General features: G+C 35.9%; 1 protein-coding gene across 1 annotated transcript in view; it reads right to left on the bottom strand.

Moving 5' to 3' along the window:
- The window catches only part of fhit (fragile histidine triad diadenosine triphosphatase), a 328,845-nt gene extending 309,285 nt beyond the window's left edge, over nt 1–19,560 (bottom strand). Inside the window, exon 1 of the mRNA XM_079393098.1 lies at nt 19,528–19,560. The gene's annotated coding sequence lies outside the window, so the exon portion shown is untranslated. The remainder of the gene's footprint in view (nt 1–19,527) is intronic.
- Nucleotides 19,561–19,787: the final 227 nt, after the last annotated feature.

Raw genomic sequence — 19,787 nt, 5'->3', positions numbered from 1 at the left:
GTTATTGATCTGAACTGAAAAAACTTTGAACTGCCTGAATCTGAAGCTACTTTGACACAATCTGTATAGGAATAAAGGTAACTAACGGCATGCTTCCAGTTAAGCGGCGATTCTACAATAAATGTGAAATTTAAAGAGACAAAGCACAAAAAAGCAAGAGCCAAAAAAAAAAAAAAAATCACAAAGCAACTTTCACATTGACATGTGCACAGAATTTTTACATTCAAATAATGTACGTATTACACTGCAAACAATCATATACTTTAAGCCACAGACTGAGTGGCTCATGTGCTGTGTTGCAGAGTCTTGCTCTCTCAATTTGAAAAAGAAATAGACACTTGTGATTTGTTGTCCCAATTTAAAAACATACATATATATATATATATATATATATATTTAGTAGATCATGACTGAGATTGTTTTAAAAACTTTTCTTTATTTCCAAACCTGAACCTTCACAAAGGGGTTCATAAAGAATGGAGATGCAGGAATCGGCATAATATTTTTGTTAAACTTCTGCCATAATCGATATTGTCAAGGATAGCAAAAACTGAACAGTTATTGATTCCCATTTATTTCCATAGTTCGGGTTGAAAATACTATAGAAGTTAGTGTGAAAACTATTCGTTTACCCACATTCTTTTGTGTTCAGCAGAAGAAAGAAATTCATACTGGTTAGGAACAACTTAAGGGTGTCTAAATAATGACAGAATGTTAAGTTTTGGGTGAACAGTCCTTTAAAGTTAATATTAAACAACCCTGCCAAATAACAAGCAGCTGACAATATCCATAGACTGAAACCAAACACATAACAGATTCTGCACTATTATCCAAATCTATTGTCTAAATGTCTGAGATCTCGCATTGAGATCTCATGAGATCTCACATTGGTTTCATAATTTTTGGGCTATGTTTCTAAATCACACTCTAGGTCAAACGAAAAGAAAAAAAGGTGTCTCTAATAAAACTGCAACACAAACTAATCTAAACTTTAAAACAGCTCAACTTATTAGCAACGGATAAGAACAGTCCATGGGGGGTGTAGGGGGAAAATACAGGTCCTCTAATGGAGAGAGCAGTCCTGTCCTATCAGCATCAACACACACACAGCACAACACAATCTCTGCCCACGTTCCCACCAAATGAGTTATTCAATCGCTCAGGTGGAAGACTAAGAGCAGCGGTATTTACTCAACCCTATGGCCTAATTTGGTCAGATCATATTTGCATTGCATTTCAATTAATATATTATCAATATAATTAGTGTGTTTTTCCATTATCATACAAGTAATGAATTCATGTTGAGGAATGCAATTATGAAAGCACTGCATTTATTGCCTGCGGTCATGCAGTCTTGATGTGATAAAGTAAAGTGGCATTTACTGGGGCTGATACTTCCTGTGATTGCTCACTGTGGCATGACACTGGCACCAGCTGCAAGAAATAATGCACAAATATGACAATGCAGTCTGCTACTAGTCTCTATATAGACATAACTGGAGAGAGAAATGGAAAGTTTATACCATACAAAAGAATATTAAATAGCAATTTCACATCTAAACTCTCATTTGAATGGGCACTGTTCCAAGTTCTTGCAATGTAGTCAATAAACACACAACTGAGTTATTAATATATATCTCTATTGTAAATCAGTGGGTATAAAGGGACATGAAATTGTACCAAAACGATTTGGGTCTACACATGTACTGAATGAATACAGCACTCATATATTTTCAAATTGTATATCGATATACTTGAACAATTAAATAGCAAATGTCTGCTGATAAAGATTACTTTAAAAGCTGCTGTGGAAAAAAAAGAAAATATATATATATGTTGAGATGTGTTTTCTTCAGTTTTTCCTTACTTCTTATGGTTATGTCCTTATCTGTAAATGTTACACAAGTATCCAAATTTAACAAAATGGCCTGAAAGCATCCAAGGTTTATCAGTTATTGTTAAAAATCAGTTCACCTATAGAGAAAATAAATGGAGTTGCGCTCTATTGTTGTGTTTATAATATGTAAAACACTGAATTAGGACAAGGTTCATGGAATGAAACCACAGAAAAACCTGCAAAACCTGGATATTCTGGTTTGGTCGAGGCGTTTAGGGGTCAGCTTTGCCGCCTAAGGGACCGGAATGTTTAGTATCACGGATACAAAAATTACTTCCCAATTTATTAGACATTTCACAGAAGGAGAATGTAGGGTTATATTTGAGGTTCAACCGACGTTGGGTGAACAGAAAGCCCAGGAAAACATTAAGAACGGCTTCATAATAAGAAAATACACCTTTTAGAGGTGACCAGTCTTGACCTCAACCTAAATGAGAAATTTTGGCTCGACTTTAAGAGGGCTGTTCACACCAGACATCCCCAGAATACTGCTAAAATAGTGCAAAATCCCTCCTGACTGATGTTCAGGTTTGAATCACGGGAAATCTTTGGAGGAAGTTATTGCTGCCAAAGAAGGGTCAACCAGTAATGAAATCTAAGAGTTCAATACTTTTTCCTTCCTGCAGTGCGAATGTTTTACACCCTGTGTTCAATAAGAACAAGAAAATGTGTCATTGTTTGGGTGTTAATTGTGTTTGAAATCCTGATCAAACCTTGAATGAACAAATGAATGGGGGGTGAAAAAAATTTTACCCTTAAATATATTTACTTTCACTTTTTTGTATTAAATGGTTGGAAAATGGTATTAAAGTTGATCAAAACTATATGAACCAACATAAATTCAAAGAGTAGGCCTACATTTCGAAGGCACGTCATTTAAACTTGATTTTAATAAGATTTTGGTCACACTTTATTTTAAGGTCCAATTCTCGCCATTAACACACCATTAAAGGGGTCATCGGATGCCCATTTTCCACAAGTTGATATGATTCTTTAGGGTCTTAATGAAAAGTCGGTAACACTTTAGAATACTGATTCTTTGTATTTGGGGCAGTTGTGGCCTACTGGATAGACTTGGACTTGTAACCCGAAGGTCGTGGGTTCGACTCTAAGGTCCAGCAGGGATTGTCGGTGGTGGGGGGAGTGAATAACCAATAACTACCTTATTAACAATAAATAAGAAACAATCTGATAAAACAATAAATAAGAAACATCAATTAGGAGTTTAGTAGGAGTGAATAACCAATACCACGACTGAGGCCCTTGAGCAAGGCACCGAACCCCCAACTGCTCCCCGGGCGCCGCAACATAAATGGCTGCCCACTGCTCCGGGTGTATATTCACTACTGCGTGTACACTTGGATGGGTTAAATGCAGAGCACAAATTCTGAGTATGGGTCACCATACTTGGCCACACACCACTTCCACTAATGCTCTATTAACATTGTAGTAACTACTATTACCTAACAAGAAACTATGATTATTGATTTAGTAAATAATAGCGCTCAGTTGAAACTGGTAGTTCACTATTAGCTAATCAATAACTACTATTTTTTATATATATCCTGGAGAACTACTAAGAACAACTGTATACAGGTTCATAATTAATGTGAATTATTCATAATGTATAATTAATTCTAAAATGAAGATCACAGTAACCCACTAGTTATGACTGAAGAATTATTAAATTCTTCTAAAGGAACTACTAGGATCAGTATCTTAAAATGAAAAGCATCATAACTCCATAATATTGACTGACGTCATTTTAAGCTTTTGAAATATATGTAAGGTTTTGGAGAGTAATGACTCTCATTAAGTGTTACTACATCCTTCTGAAGAAACTACTAATTATTTGGATCAGTATTCTAAAGTGAAGATTACGGTACCCCACTAGTAATGATTTAAGTGTTACCAAATCTAGCAAAATGAATTACTCGCCAAAACCTTACAAAAACCTTAAAAGTTTACAATGACTTCAGTAATTACTACAGAGTTATCACGATCTTCACTTTAGAATACTGATCCAAAAAAATTGTTTTCCTTCAAATTCCTTCAAAAGGATGTAGTAACACTTGAATAATTACTATCCAATACTTTACAAAACTCTCAAAAGCTTACAATGATTTCAGTCATTACTAGGGAGTTATCATGATCTTCACTTTAGAATACTGATCCAAATAATTAGCAATTCCTTCTGAAGAATTTGGTAATACTTGATTCATTACTAGTGGGTTACCATGACCTTTACTTTAGAATTAATTATACATTATGTATTATTCATATTAATTATGAACCTGTGTACAGTAGTTCTTAGTAATTCTTAGGAAGGTATGAAAAAATAATAGTTACTGATCATCTAATAGTGAACTACCGCATTCAACTAAGCACTATTACTTACTAATTCATTAATCAGAGTTTCTTGTTAGTTACTAGTAGTTATTAGAGTGCTAATATTTAGTTACTCATGTGTTCTTGTGTAGTTATTCATTAATGATGGAGCGGTATTCTAAAGTGTTACTGAAAAGTCTATAACATACTTTGGTTAAAATTACTAAAATTATAAAAAAAATAAAAAAACACCTGTTCTCCCCTGTCAAAATCAGCTGTTTTCATCAAGCCTTTCTAGTCCATGTTGCTTTGCTGAAACTGGCTAACTAGCACATTAATAGGAAAGGCGATTTGCAAAGATTCATTAAAAACACCTTATACTCACTTCTTCTGTAGATGAAGCTGGATCACGAATGATTCGCACAAACAAACGCATTTAGGCAGATTGGGGATCATCGCATTCCTTTCAAAAATGAAAGTAACATTAATCCTCTGCGTCTTCAGTGGCTCAGATGCACTCAAAAAAAGGAAATTAGCTGGTTATTACATTAAAACAAGCGTAACGTGTAATTTTAACAAAATTATTTCATGTTTCAAAGGTGAACGTGATAAAATAATGTAGGATAAGCATGAAATTCAACAAATTAACATTTGTTAAATTCAGTCATGTTGAGATAACGTGATTCAATATAGTCAGACTGATCTTGCACCGAAAATGGATTAGCGAGATCACGCGAGATGACAAACCGCGTGCTTAGGAAAATAACGAGATTATCACATGAAGAACTTGCCTGGCGTGCCTGGAGTTCATTTGGAAAAGGTAAGATAAAATCTGTTTTCATCCATCTACAAAACGATGTGTATAAGACTGTCCATCATTTTCAGCAATATTTGGTCATGCTTGTTTGTTATTTTTGTACTCAGGCCGTTAATGTCATGCTGGCACGTTCATGCTTACATACGTGACGATAGTTGGCTCGCAGTTAAAGGATAATTCCGGTATTTTGCACTTTGAGTCTCTTTTCTGGTTTATGGATGAACTAGAGTAGTGGACACAGAAATGTTCACGATGGGTCCTGTCTCGACTATTTCACTCGTTTAGATTCGCCTTTGACCGCTTCAGAGTGGCTGGCTACGAGCATTCACAAACATGTCCTTAAAACAACCCTTAACGTTCGTGTTCAAAACTGTGCAACTCACTGAGTGGCTAGTGGTGTTCGTTGATGATTAAAAACAAATATATCGGCGCAATGTATGATTTCAATCCGTGTTATTTGCTATAGTGGAACTATTTTTTCAGATACCTCACAACTGCGTATAAACTTCCGCTCGATATTTGAGTCTGAAGCGCAGTAATATCAACGAGCACTGAGTCCTCCAACAGAAATCAATGGGATTTTACAAAATGCCAAATAAAACACGACACAAACTGCATTTCGCTACGCTATTTGTTTTTAATCATCAACGAACACCACTAACCACTCGGTGAGTTGCACAGTTTTGAACACGAACGTTAAGGGTTGTTTTAAGGACATGTTTGTGAATGCCGGTAGCCAGCCACTCTGAAGCGGTCAAAGGCGAATCTAAACGAGTGAAATAGTCGAGACAGGACCCATCGTCAACATTTCTGTGTCCACTACTCTAGTTCATCCATAAACCAGAAAAGAGACTCAAAGTGCTAAATACCAGAATTATCCTTTAAATAAAAACTCACTACCACATACAAATTATTTGGCCTGTTTTTTTTCATCATGTAATTCTTCTATACATGAACAAAAACAGTGTATCAAATGTCTGTTTGCGGTAAAGTAACTTATTACTGATCTTTTTGGAAATAACCGGGCCGGTTTGGGAGCCTCTCTCCTTGTCTTTCTCTCAGACAATAACACACACACACACACACCCCATACTTTTTTTTCCCTTTAATAAGACAATATACCTTTATTCGAATGGAATAACTAACACTGAACTCATGATTACAAATGACAGGCCCTTGGTATGGCTTAGTTGAAGTATTTCACCGACTCAGCTAAACAATTTTAATGTCAATTGGTTATTTGATTACATTTGCATTATTATGAATATGGATCAAGTTAGTGATAGCTGTTTTACAGTAATACTGTAAAGATTGTGTGTTATAAATATGCATGTAATGCACATCAGTAAAAAAATCTTTGTCCTTGTTCATTTTATTTTTTGTCACAGGATGTCGATGAAAACACTCAAATGGCCATAGCGGAGACAGTATTTGGAATCTTTGTCATTCGACAAGAAGGCGCAGAGCCTGGCGATGACCCCGCGGATGTTGGTATTGTCCTGGAGGGGGTGGAAGTGATGAGTGAGTTGGGCAATGTAGCTTTTGCTGTGGTGATGTTGCTGGGGCTTGTCTACGCGCTAAACCTGAGCTACCCCCAGGAGCTCAAGTACACTTTTGAGGTTCTGCAGAAGATCATTATAGGAATTGGATGGAAACAAACTATCCAACAAAGGACAAGTTCTCAAAACACTGCTTTCCCGTTAAGAAACATCGCCATAGCAAAAGCTACACCAGAAAACTTGTACCTTCTGTTTTGTTGTTTAGGTACTCCAGCACATTAAACTACAGGTGTAAGTGCAAATCTTGAAGGGGAATGTGAGTATAAAGGCAGGGCCCCATTTCCCAGTACAGGTCCTTTTCAAAAAATTAGCATATTGTGATAAAGTTCATTATTTTCTGTAATGTACTGATAAACATTAGACTTTCATATATTTTAGATTCATTACAACACAACTGAAGTAGTTCAAGCCTTTTATTGTTTTAATATTGATGATTTTGGCATACAGCTCATGAAAACCCCAAATTCCTATCTCAAAAAATTAGCATATCATGAAAAGGTTCTCTAAACGAGCTATTAACCTAATCATCTGAATCAACTAATTAACTCTAAACACCTGCAAAAGATTCCTGAGGCTTTTAAAAACTCTCAGCCTGGTTCATTACTCAAAACCGCAATCATGGGTAAGACTGCCGACCTGACTGCTGTCCAGAAGGCCATCATTGACACCCTCAAGCAAGAGGGTAAGACACAGAAAGAAGTTTCTGAACGAATAGGCTGTTCCCAGAGTGCTGTATCAAGGCACCTCAGTGGGAAGTCTGTGGGAAGGAAAAAGTGTGGCAGAAATCGCAGCACAACGAGAAGAGGTGACCGGAGCCTGAGGAAGATTGTGGAGAAGGACCGATTCCAGACCTTGGGGGACCTGCGGAAGCAGTGGACTGAGTCTGGAGTAGAAACATCCAGAGCCACCGTGTACAGGCGTGTGCAGGAAATGGGCTACAGGTGCCGCATTCCCCAGGTCAAGCCACTTTTGAACCAGAAACAGCGGCAGAAGTGCCTGACCTGGGCTACAGAGAAGCAGCACTGGACTGTTGCTCAGTGGTCCAAAGTACTTTTTTCGGATGAAAGCAAATTTTGCATGTCATTCGGAAATCAAGGTGCCAGAGTCTGGAGGAAGACTGGGGAGAGGGAAATGCCAAAATGCCTGAAGTCCAGTGTCAAGTACCCACAGTCAGTGATGCTGGTGTTGGTCCACTGTGTTTTATCAAGGGCAGGGTCAATGCAGCTAGCTATCAGGAGATTTTGGAGCACTTCATGCTTCCATCTGCTGAAAAGCTTTATGGAGATGAAGATTTCATTTTTCAGCACGACCTGGCACCTGCTCACAGTGCCAAAACCACTGGTAAATGGTTTACTGACCATGGTATTACTGTGCTCAATTGGCCTGCCAACTCTCCTGACCTGAACCCCATAGAGAATCTGTGGGATATTGTGAAGAGAAAGTTGAGAGACGCAAGACCCAACACTCTGGATGAGCTTAAGGCCGCTATCGAAGCATCCTGGGCCTCCATAACACCTCAGCAGTGTCACAGGCTGATTGCCTCCATGCCACGCCGCATTGAAGCAGTCATTTCTGCAAAAGGATTCCCGACCAAGTATTGAGTGCATAACTGAACATAATTAGTTGAAGGTTGACTTTTTTTGTATTAAAAACACTTTTCTTTTATTGGTCGGATGAAATATGCTAATTTTTTGGGATAGGAATTTTGGGTTTCCATGAGCTGTATGCCAAAATCATCAATATTAAAACAATAAAAGGCTTGAACTACTTCAGTTGTGTTGTAATGAATCTAAAATATATGAAAGTCTAATGTTTATCAGTACATTACAGAAAATAATGAACTTTATCACAATATGCTAATTTTTTGAAAAGGACCTGTATATCAGTGTTCAGTTCATCTGGGGGTTTTTTGTGCTCTGTTTTTATAAAAAAATGTTCTCTCTGATGCAAGGTCCAGTCTATTGGCACTTAAGGAAAGCTGTATGCTGAATAATTTTTTCAGTTTCTCATAAAAAATTAAAGGGATAGTTCGGCCTATCCCTTTAAGACTAAGCTATGTTTAATTTTTTTTAAGTTTAAACATTTACAAATTTCGGGAGTTAAACTTTATTGTAAGATCTCCATTTGTCTTGTTTTTACCCTTGATGCCAACCATGCTGTAGACATTGTTGAAACTTGTTTAAAAAATGTCCCTACGTTTCAATGTAAAAAATTTAAATATATATTTATACAAAACATGTTCTAACTTTGGTAAATATTTTTTATTAACTTCTGTGTGAGTTCACCATCACATAAAACCACAGGTGCAAGATGTACAAAGTGCAAATGTTAAGAGTAGATTAAGTGGGATGCGAGTGAGAGGGCCCATTTCCCTGTATTCTCATAACAAACTTGAGATATATTTCCTTGTGTTATCAACAAGCAACTCAACTGTGTAAAACAATGTGCATTATAATTTTGGAAATACAATTTGATTGCACCTTTTCTCATTTGTTGTGTGTTGTTTCCACCATTAGAGTTTGTTAAAAAGGTTTTAATTTATTCAACTCAAACGCTATTCTTTGAAGTAATGTAATTAAATCATGGAAAGGATTTCCATGTGATTAAATGGCTTTCTTTCAGCATTAAGCACTTTTGTTAGGCTAACTTAAATAAATTAGTTGGTCCAAAACATTGCTAATTAGTTGGGCTGACACTATTAAATTAAGCTGTGCCCAACCATAGTAAATAAGTTGAATCAAACTTAATAAATTAAGTTGACCCAACGTAAGTACATTAAATTGGAATAACAGAATTGCATAATGCTGAAATAAAGCAAGTTAATCATGTGGAAATCCTTTCCATGATTTTTTTATGTTCATTCAAAGAGTAATTTTTTTGAGTGTGTCGGGAGTAAATGACGACTTCTATGTGCATTACTACATCCAAAAACAAAACACTTCAATCGCTTAATCTGAGACATCTAGTCGACCGGAGTCAACACAATGGCGGACTGATGACAGCTCACTCAGGGCGGGTCTAAGGTAAGACGGTCTTGTCAATCAACTATCGTGGGAGCGGCCTGTGCAGAACTACATCATTCTGACAGGAATCTCAGATCAGCCTGATTTGAGAAAGGGGATTTTTAAATAGGAAACTGAATTTTTATCATTATAGGATGGATGTGTACACACACATCCAACACACATTTATGTTCAAATAACTTGTAAAGTGAATTTTGCATCCGATGACCCCTTTTACTATGACTTTTGCCTCAATAAACTCCTAATTTGTTTCTTATTTATTGTTAATAAGGTAGTTGTTAGTTTAGGTATTAGGGATGTAGAATATGGTCATGCAGAATATGTGCTTTATAAGTACTAATAAACAGCCAATATGTTAATAACAGGCATGCATATAAGCAACTACTTATTAGTGAGAATTGGTTCCTATATGTTCCTAAGTGTTACCATTATTTCTTCCTTTATTATGGGCACTTATTTTCTATTGAGAAATCCATGGGTTTAAAAACTGTACCTGCAACTGTAACAAAGAAAAGAAATGCTTATCATATTCCTAATTTAGAAATATTCCTTTTATCCCATAATTTCATTAACATTTTAAGTCTTGTCTTTGTTCCCCAACCAAGGTCATATCTGCAATCATTTCAAGTGACTAAAATAGTTATGCTATATAGAGAACAAAGAAAAACCAGTGAATAAGTGTAGAACAAAACTGCCCTTCCCCCAGAGTCACATAACATGTCTAAGAATGAAATATTCTGATGAAACCCAAAGATCAGGCACAACTCAAGGGACAACACAAAAATGATGCAATGAACAGATACAATGAAAGAGGTCAGGAAGTCACAGCTCTAGAAATATACCCAGGTTGTTTCACATTTGGAGATGTAATGATATTTCAGACGTTGTATAAAAATACACTGGAGTTATGTGCGGTTTAACGGATTGGCTGGTTTCTTCATGTCCGCTGGCTAAAGCACAAGCAAAGATTGTGGACTTCCATCATTTTCCTGTAGTCCACTAGTCCCTCAAGACTCTGTAATCCCTTTCACCATGACCATCAGATTGACAATGCTATTCATCTGCAGCTCTCTCTGCCAACATATAACCGGCAACACATATATCTGCTATTGACTTGAGGAAACCAGAGTTGTCCATGTGTTGACATGATTTAGGAAGGGAGCTCTTTGTATTTAGCAGGATTAAAGGAGATCTACGGGAACACTTCAACAAAGATGGAGCTGGTTGTCTTTTTAGCTTTGCCACAGTCACCGCCATCCACTTAGCCTCATGCTGGGATTGGCATCACACAACAACAAACACAAAGAGCTATTGACAGATTGACCAGCACACTACAGTACATTAAAGGCAAGAACATGAAATCAGAAATGACCCATTTTGCTCATAAATCATCAAAATATTGCATCAAAATTCAACAATCTAGGAATGCATAATGTCTACCATAAAAGCTATACGATTTAATCAGACGTTTTTTAAAGTGATCTGTATTGGATATTAGATATTTAATTGTGCAAGCTGATTTCTGCCTATATTTACCTTTAAATTCATTTTGCTGTCCTTTAAATACACTGTTCATCTTTAGTAAATCTAAAAAAAAAATGTTTATCCATTTTATATACTGTACATTATTGTTATTCCTGGAATTTCTTCTTTTTTTTATCTTTTCAGACAAAATAGCATAAAATGTTGAAATAGCATGCAAATGATTCTGGGCTAATCAGAATAAGCCAGAATTGTAATAACAAGACCATCCATAATCCAATCATTTCTTGATGGTTAAAATCAAGTCCCATTCGTCATGTTTTTCTCATTGAATATCATGCAAATCTTGAATAAAAACTAAACTTGAAAGTATGAAAGTAAAATTGGTTTTGCATGTTGACTGATTAAAAAAAAAAAAAAAAGAATGTGTGTTAAACTAAAGACATGGCTCTCGAACAATAAAATAAAATCAATATATTTTAATAGTACATTTAATCACCATGCTGATAACTGACATCTCAGTCTTTGCTTGAAACTAATTTGCACAACAAGTCAAATGCATTGTCGGGGAGAAAAAAAATGCAATTAATTCCAGATTATTAATAATATTCTTCTATTCATTATTGTAGGGGTTATTAAATGTGGGTTGGTTAAGTGTGAGTGATTTACTGTTAGTTTGTAGTTAATAGCTCAAGCACTGGAAAAGAAACACCATAAATTGCAAGACACTTGCTACTAAAGAAAACATGATTATATATAGCAATATATAGGTACAATAGCCTACATTTCAACTTTTCAAGAAAAATTCCTTGTAAAACAAACATTTTAAACAGCACAAAAAGCATTTTTATAATAAAAAAAGATCTATAATAAAAAAATATATTTTAATAACTTTTCAATTATATAACTGTTTCTTCTACTGTTTGTTATTGAAAGACAAATATTAGAATAGTGTTAAACAGTGGATGTATTAACTTGTTTCATGACATTTATCCAAACATGCATTAAATATTGAAGAACAAATCAAAATATAATGAATGTGTAATAGAATTTCGATTTAAGCCACGAGGAGACTGGTTTTCCGTTGCTGTAAACAAAGGATTCTGCTTAGGCTACGACTTTGTCCTATACGTCATCCGCTGGAATGCCACTCACAAAGATTACGGTTGATAAAGTTTTAAATATGAATATTTTTCTTACACAAACACATTGATTCACTTCAGAAGGCCTATATTAACCCCCCGGCACCATATGGAGCACTTTTTATGATGGATTTATGCACTTTATTTTGCTTCAAAATCTTGGCCACCATTCAATGCCATTATAAAGCATGGAAGAGCCAGTCCAACATTTTTCAATTTAACTCCAATTGTATTTGTCTGAAAGAAGTCATATACACTTAGGATGACTTGAGTAAATCGTGGGGTAATTTTCATTTTTGGGTGAACTATCCCTTTAAAATGAAAATCAAATAAAATCAAGAAATCACTATTTTTCAGTCCTATAGCATCTATTGTCTTTTTAATGTCGTGAGAGCAGAAGGAAAATAAAAAAAAAAAACAAGAATTTTGACGCTAAACTAAAACTGGAATGACTATTTGCACCAGAACCTGCATTTATGTTGTCTTCAAATCTGTTCAAAATCTGTAACCCTAATTAAGAGCAATATTAATAGTGATTCTTGCCATACCAATGACCACTAATGAATAAAAAACAGTTCCAGATGACTGGATAATTTATAGAGCAGAGGCAACACTCATTTGCAATATGAAGTTCCGCATTCACCTTCGTTCATTCTACCCCAAAACCCCCAGTTACACTCTCTTTGAACCTGAAATGCAAAAAGATGCCCCAAGTCATGCGCCTTCATGTAAATGTAAGGACAGTCTGAAGCAAAGAGGAGTTGATATTCCAGTATGAGTTCTGGCGGCCCTCCCCCGCTGCTCTGAAAGGCTGACCTTTGACCTCTGTACTGAGAATGAATCCTCTGGCCTGGGCCACGCTGTCAGAGTAGCCGTTCTGATCCAGACTAGCGCTCTTGAACCTCAAGCCTCCCTGACGAGAACACTGTGACAGAATGAGAGCTTCAAGGAGGTGTATGTTCTATCATCGATAATAAACACTCCTCTTTTTGCTTTCCTCAAAGCATTCGCATCTCCCACCGAAAGGGGAAAGACTGACTGAGCAGGGCCTTTCACCTTTAAAGGTCAGGGCATAGAAACCCTCTATCAACTGAAATCAAAGCTACATGCGGGAACTTTGGGAAAAGCTGTGAAGAAAAGAGACCCGCAGCTGTTTTGGTGCACTTCTGGAAACAGTCCGTGTCAAAAACAGCGAGTTAGGAAGGTTACAGTGACACATGTGAGTGACGACGAAAGTTACTTTTAAAAGTAATGCATTGCAATATTGCGCTACTCCTTACAAAGTAAATAATTGCATACTTAGTTACTCTTTATGGAAAGTAATGCAAGTAAAGCATTCACGTTACGTTTGGTCACCTGGGCTGGGTTGGCTTATTTGTTTTTTTTTATAAAAAGAAGAAAAAAAATTTAAACAAAGTAACTTGCATTACTTATTTAAAAAAAATAATGTAATGCATAAAGTAATGCATTACTTTACTAGTTATTTGAAAAAGTAATCTGATAGTATAACTTGCATTACTTGTAATACGTTACCAATGCATTGTTTAAAACACATGTGTCATGTTCTTTTGTTCTTCGAAAATATCTAGAATACACGTGATAGTTTCATATCTTTTGGGAAAAAAATATACGTCAATAAGTTAAAAAGAACAACCAGATAAATTTACCTATTAGTATTGCTACTATTATTTAAATAATGTAAAATAAGGGGAGGATAATGCTGAGGAAATCTCTAACATTGTGTTTGCATTAGATGATAATGCAATTAAATTAATAATTTTTTTTAATCTGGCTTTACCACACCATTTTCACACAGTATATTGTAATTTCACATAACTCTCTATTGCAAACATTATGAAAGCCTTTTTTAATCATGCCAGGATTAATACCAGGAGTGAAGTGGGCCATAGACTCTTTAGGTTCTTTTGACTTGGACCAGTAACAGACCAAACGCAATCATGACAGAGAAGGAAAAAAATCTGTCCCATCTCAAAGCTGCATCACGCAAAGCCTACCCGTCACCAACATCCAGTGTCTGAAAGCGACACACAGAATCTGGGCCTATTCAATTATACATGAAGCAAACAGAATCAAATCAATTAGGTATTGCTGTGGCATGAATGAAGGGTGCGTAATTGATGCCCGCTCTCCTGCATTATACATATCTATCTGCAAATCTCTACGTACCACTTCCGAGAGAGAGTCAAAGAGCACCGAGGCCACATTTCACCACTTTATTCACTTAATCTACTCATTTGCATTGGCATGAGCCGGACGTGGAGACTGATCTTCAGCTGAAAAGGATCTCTAAGGGTTTCGGTTTTGCCATTAAATAAGAAGGCCACAGTTACCACAGGATGGAAATATCCAGATATTTTCTATCGATGTCAAGATATCAACTGGATCGGATCATATCGTGGCAAGAAAACTCAATATTGGAAAAATGGTTTCTGGAGGAACTACTCATGAGTGGGCGTGAGAGTATTAGATGAGGTGAGAGGCAGAGATTTTGGGGTCCATTTCTCTCTTTATATTCTCAAGGCGTCTAGACAGATGGCAGACATAAAAAGGAGGAGCCATGTGACATCTCTCAACCGCACCGCTGAGATAGAGGTAATTAAAATACATTTAATCAAGTTACTCTAATGAAAAATGCAGCTGGACACCCGGTTCCACCTTCTGCTGCCAATCTCACACCTAAACTCTCGAACTTTTGGCCCCGTTTACCAGAAAACTGCACTCACAATAAGACCTTTTTTTTTGGCTTTACATATAAAGTAGGGCTGGGTCCCACTGACTACATCATGATACAGCACACTTCACAATATACATGTCATGATTGCATTTAACAGTCAATCAATAGTAGGTAACAAATAGCAAATTAATGATATACCACCTGATTTAAAACCTGATCATATTCATGAGGGTGATGATTTTTAGCAGGAAATTTTAAATTAATGTTTTTTAAACCTGGCAAATGTATTGCAATTGGAATGAGAATGATTAATAATATGTTGAAATTTATGGAAATTCCTGTAATGAAGCCATTTTTTCCTTAATGCTCTTCTGTAAAACATGTCATCTGCTAAATATTGCTTGTGCAAAGTAAAACTTGCTTGCAACCAACAGTGTCTCGGACTGATTCACAAATCAGTCTGAATGATTCCTTAGTAAATTCATTTTAATTTGAATTATATTATTGAGTAATTACATATAGGAGGATCATGGAAATTCATTGGTCAAAAACTGCTGGAACAAACACCAAGCCTAAACGTGACCTTAAAACCTTTTGGTTGAATGGAAAATTGTTCAGGAACATGTCCTATTTAGTCAAATCTAGAGCTGTCAGACGATTAATAAAAGTTTTTGTTTACATAATATAAGAGTGTTTATTGGGGATCATGTGACGCTTTCATGAGCCAAGTCGCACATACACACAGAGCTCTGTGTATATTACCGTCTTTTACTGTTGTTTGTCTTCTTTTTTTTACATTTGGGGTAGTTTTTTCATTTGTTGTTGGTCTCACGATGTCACACAGTCAGAAACTCGCAGCGGGCCGAGCCAAGCCAAAGTCTCTTTAATGCTGGGTACACACCACAAGATAATCGGGCTGATTTTGGGCCGATTTCTCCCCTTCCGACAATCCTAGGTAATGTCCCGATTAACTTGGTGGATCTAAAGATTATCTTATCAGATTTTCCTGTGGTGTGAGGTGTGTTAAGAGTGGCTGAATCTAATCGGAAGAACGTCGGTAGCATCGACATGTTGAATATTTACGATCAGAAATCCTGATGTGTGGGGGGAACCCCGAGGACAAACACACGTATGATCTGCAGATTATCACGTGAAACTACACAATATCCAATCAGAAAGCAAGCTGACAGAAGACAGAAGCATAACAAACGCAGTCATTTTGTAGCACAAAAGGATTTGGACACTATCGCAATTTATTCCTGCCATACGTTAAAGCCTTTAAAGACTTCATCTATTCTTTCAATAATTTGTAATTATTTATAATTGTTTAAGGAAATGTAATTTTCTTATTGCTTTTCCTTTTTTTCTTTTATTTATTATTGTATTTCATATAATTTATATGTCATTGCCCTTGTATGTTATTTGTTCTAAAATTGCAATTAAAAAAATATATTTTTTAATTAATTATTCTCAAGTCTCCAGAGATTTTGCGAGATTTCCCGTGTTCCCAGTCGGGACTGTCTGTTGGTGTTGAACATCTGTTGGTGTGTGGTGTGCTGTCTGTCACATCGCAGCACACCACACACTATAGGAGCAAAACAGTTCAATCTAGGATTTTTTTTTTTCTCCTCATGTTTGTGGTTTCTCACATTTTGAAGATATTATAAGATTTTAAAAATCTTTTAGTGTGTACCCAGTATTAGTCTCTTCTATAGTCTTTGGCCTAGCCGACATTAAAGACAATATGGCGATCACTATAAAGCGATTTGAGGACATTTTGAAGGCTGAATTAGCAGCAATGCGCACCGAATTCGCCTCTCACATGACTACAATCCAGAATATATGCTCTAAAGTTGACTTTTTAATCAGGGAACAGAGAGAGCAGAAAAAAGGGATCAACGAACACGTCTGGATGCCCTCGAGCAGCAGGTGACTGATTTACAAGACCACAGCAGACCCAGTAATCTCCACCTGCTGGGACTACCTGAAGGGGCCGAGAAGAATGACCCGATTGGCTTTCTGAAACGGTTACTCCCGATTTGGATCCCATCACTTGCGGGCAGAGATATCGAGATCGAACACGCACATCGAGTTTGCCCCAGAGCCTCAACTGATTACTCCAAACCACGAGTGTTTCTCTTCAAACTGTTACGCTACAACAACAGGAATTTGATTCTTAATGAAGCGAGACGCCGCGGTCCTGTGAAAGCGGGTGATGCGATGTTAAGCATCTTCCCCGACTTCTCCCCTTCGACAGCAAAGAAGCGGAGCTCCTTCAGTGCAATACGGAAGGAATTGAAAGAGGCAGGTCTGCAGACCTTTCTTCAGTATACTGCTACACTGAGGATCGTCATGAAACACGGCGAGACCAAACTAATGCACTCACCGGATGAAGCGTGTCAATTCCTGAGCTCCATTCCCGCTCCTCATTCTCCTTATTATCATAAGGGTTTGATAATACAGAGTGACTCCACTTCTGATTTACTAATCTAGATCTTCATGTGACAATCAGCTACTGGCAGTTCTTCATGTAAGCAAGGAAACTTGGTATCACTAATGTACAGTTTTCAATGTACATGATACAATTATTTATGTTTGTTTCCTCATTTTTAACCCCACTTTATCACTTGTGTGAATTCGAAGTTATTCTGTTCTCTTATAATAGGGCTAATGGCGGTGTCCTAAAGAATGGTACTGGCTGCCATGTTACTGTCACTGATTAAGACAGTGGAGGGCGGCAGCCTGGGGTTTTTACCACAGTCTGTAAAAGTTTTATGGGGTGGGTTTTCTTTATGCTAATGAGTTTTAAAGGCAGACTTGAGTTAATTAATTTGCAGTGGTATAACTTTCTCTCATTTGTTCAGTTCACTTATTTGTTTGATAGTAATGACTGAAATTAACAATTATCATCTATTGCCCAACTGTATATACAATCATTTGTTGCAATCATTTTTTCTTCTTTTTAAATGTTTTGTTTATTTATATTTACATATGTGTATTTTTATTATTATTATTATTATTGTATTCTCATCTTATTTTTATCGTCTATGTGTCGTTGTTGTCTTTGAAGCTTGAAGTTGAAGCTTATGACACTAAAACAAATTCCTTGTATGCGCAAGCATACTTGGCAATAAAAGCTCTTTCTGATTCTGATTCTAATATAATAAGTTGTAATGTAAATAGTTGAAATGGCCCCCATAAACGTACAAGTCTTTTACAACTACTGCGATGAAAAAAGGTTGACGTTGCTTTGATCCAGAAATCTCATTTGTGGATGGATGATGTTCATAGATTCAATAATAAATATTAAGAGGTGGTCTCTTTTGCTGTGACTGACAATTAAACTAAAGGTGTTTTGATAACTGTTTGAAGAGATTTAAATATTTCCATTTTAGACAGAAATGGTGATAATGCTGACAGAATTGCCTGTACATCCCTTGTGAAAAGTAATTCTCCCTGATCCTAACTGATAATCTGTTGTTTCTGCTTCAGTTGTTTGCTCTTTTCTCCTCGTACAATCATGCAGACCATTGTTGTTTTTGTATTCATGTATATTTTTTGTTTTGTTTTGTTTCATTTCATGTACAGTTTGCCTTTTAAATAAAATAATAATAAAAAAGATCAGAAAAAAGTGTTTACTGTGTTTATTTATTACGTATATATATATATATATATATATATATATATATATATATAAAAAAAACACGTGTATATTTATGAAAAATATGTTATGTTTATATATTAAATATATTACATAATGATATAAATTTGTAAAAAATATTAACATATTTTCAAAATATACACTGTATGCGTGTGTGTTTATACATAATAAATAAAACAGTACACATACATACATTATGTAAACAAAAACTTATTTTGTAGGTGATTAATCATTTGACAGCACTAGTAAAATCAAGGTACAAGAAGTACATATAAACCTATATATTTAAAATATAAATAAGTGTCTTTAATTTGTTATTGTATTAGCAAATGGAAATGTCTTAGGCACAACATTAAAGGCTTTTGGGGTGACTGTTTAATAATGGGACAAAATAAACAAACCAAAAATGTGATTAAAATTTACCGGGGCCTTTTATAAATACTATGGAATAAAAAACAACATTAATAGCAGTAATAATACTACTAATAATATAGGTATATTATAATATAAAATAAATATTAGTAAAAACAATTATGAATAATCGTTTGATAAGAAAATATATTTTCGACAGTAGGCCGTATTTAATAGTAAATAATAATAATTTCAACATTTAAGTTTTTCACTCATAGCATGTCTGAATTCATGAGATTATTTTCATTAAACTCACTGCCTCACATAATGCTGAGCGAGACATATTTTCCGAGCATCACATGCAACTGATTTGCATTACTCTGTCCCAAAATAAAGAGTAATATGTTTACATTCGCCTGACGCGCTGACATAATTCGTGACATAAACCATCTATCACCTCAATACATTTACATAAACACCACATGCGTATTATTAAACGCGAATTTAAAGAGACCGTGATCACACCACCCAAATGACATCTCACACCGTCCACACAAAGCACATGCACTCACCTTCCGTGTCGAGGAGGAGACGCGGACTGCGAGGAGGATTGTGGGAAGCGTAGTTTTTAGGCTCGCGCGGGAGCGCAGTACAGTGCGCCACAAAACTACATTTCCCATTGTTATTATTTTTTGTTGCTGTCAACCACATTCAGGATGTTTGAAGTACAAGCTAAACATGCGTGTTATTAGTCAGATACTTCTTGTACTTTGTTTTACATAACGTTTCAGTCTCGTTGTATTATATACATTAAAAAAAATGTTTTGTCATT

The sequence above is a fragment of the Barbus barbus genome (genome assembly GCF_936440315.1).
Source record: "Barbus barbus genome assembly, chromosome: 35".
Classification (NCBI taxonomy): domain Eukaryota; kingdom Metazoa; phylum Chordata; class Actinopteri; order Cypriniformes; family Cyprinidae; genus Barbus; species Barbus barbus.
This window is presented reverse-complemented; position numbering and strand designations above follow the sequence as displayed.